At 31.3% G+C, this 1807-nt stretch overlaps 1 long non-coding RNA gene across 1 annotated transcript; it reads left to right on the forward strand.

Moving 5' to 3' along the window:
• Window positions 1–345: 345 nt before the first annotated feature.
• LOC122594095 lies at window positions 346–1275 on the forward strand. The gene is made up of 2 exons (XR_006322926.1): window positions 346–426; window positions 936–1275. It is a non-coding gene; the product is annotated as an uncharacterized LOC122594095 (long non-coding RNA).
• Window positions 1276–1807: the final 532 nt, after the last annotated feature.

The following is a 1807-nucleotide window of genomic DNA, read 5'->3' on the forward strand; positions in this document are numbered from 1 at the left end:
TTATCATCGTTTTCGTGACTGACTATACCAGCAATGCTTACAGGTATGTCAATTTTCTGCTAGAGCTATTGGCGGGAAAGTCTATCAATTAATGTATGAGTAAGTCAATTGGAACTGTGGTTGAAACGAGTGAAAGTGGTTGAAAAGGCATAAATGTAAATTGTTAGCACATAACTCCTTAATCCTTATTATCTGAAGATTAAGATTTATATTTGTAACAAATTTGCATTGGCTAGGATTGAAGGGAACAACATGTTTGTCTATAGAATGTACATTGTGTTGTGTCTTTTTGCTTTTTTATTGATTTGGGCTAATTGAGATTATCAGTTTTGATTATGCAGAGTTCTGAATTAGCTTCGAGTTAAGGTTATGGGCAAATGGAAAAGGATGACGGTTAGGGCTGCTTCCTTGTTGCCTTTCACAGAGGTTAGTATATGAGTCCCTAATGAGTTTGTATCATATATAGCCCATTTTTTATTATGTGATTAGTGAATCATGTATCGTGGTTGATAAGTTAAGAGATCCCCTTATAGAATAGATAAAGTATTTGTGATATGGAAATGTCATCAAAATTGCTCCATTTTATAAATTTGTATTTTGGTTCAGAAGTATAAAAGATTTTTGTGTAAAAAAGCTTTACAAACTTTATACAAAACTGTAAACAGTTGAGAAAAAAATAAATAAAAACTTGGATTATGAAAGTCTGAAACAACATTTTAAAACTAGATCCATACTTCCAATTGAATTAGTATGAATAAAGATCCATGGATGAAGATAGACAAGTAAATTTCTAATTTCTAACTGTATACATGGTGTATTATTATAAGAAATACCAAGTAAGTGGCGGGACTAAGTAAATGATATCTAAAACTATTTGTGGCAAAATCATGTATGGGTATGGTGGTTTGACTAAATGTACCTGATGTTCGATACAGGTAAACTATATTCCTAAACACTTCAACTTTTGATATGTTTCAACAAGTTGATCCATATACTACGACCCAAAAAACGACACTTTCCAATTTAGACAACCTAAAGCAACGCCTTTCCATTTAAGGTATGTTGTAATTACTAGCTATATTGATATCAGTTGCGACATTGTTAAGCTACTGACTTTATGATCTAAATGTGTATCAATATATGTCAGATTCAAGATCTTGCAATATATTTGATACATCTGTGGAACTGATGGATACACCTGTTGAAGAGCAACAAATGTTTCTAAGTGTTGCATGAGTTGGAGACATGATCTAATGTATTATTTTTCATTACATATCACCTCTTGAAACATTAATCCTTTGAATAAAGTACTCATGGAAGGTGATTGTAACCTGAAAGAAATATTTCTCGATTATGTTTCAAGTCTGCTTTGAAATAACTCATTTGTCGAATTTCCAATAATATATATCTTATCCTTTTGGTTCTGGTATTATTATATTGTCATACCACATAATGTCAAGTATTACTATTTTCTCGAGGTGTAGTTTCTATCTTTACATAGCTACGTGATTGGTTCTCTATTCTTTTCGTTGTAGTCCAGGACTTTTGTAGCATCCGAAGGTGCTTCATGATCTACCTACTAACATATGATATTCTCAATAGTTTTTTTGAATAAGTATTTCAGAAACTTTGTTGTTTCCTAAGTTCTACAAATATTCTTCTCACTTTTGAGTGGCTGGTGGAGTAAGGATCAAACATTTTGTTTTAAGATACCTGTTTCTCAAATTACGTTGATGCTATTAGTTGTTTTTTTTTTCTTTTTATATCACAACCAACTCTCTTAAAACATTATAATAATTATTATGAC

The sequence above is a fragment of the Erigeron canadensis genome, chromosome 3 (genome assembly GCF_010389155.1).
Source record: "Erigeron canadensis isolate Cc75 chromosome 3, C_canadensis_v1, whole genome shotgun sequence".
NCBI lineage: Eukaryota > Viridiplantae > Streptophyta > Magnoliopsida > Asterales > Asteraceae > Erigeron > Erigeron canadensis.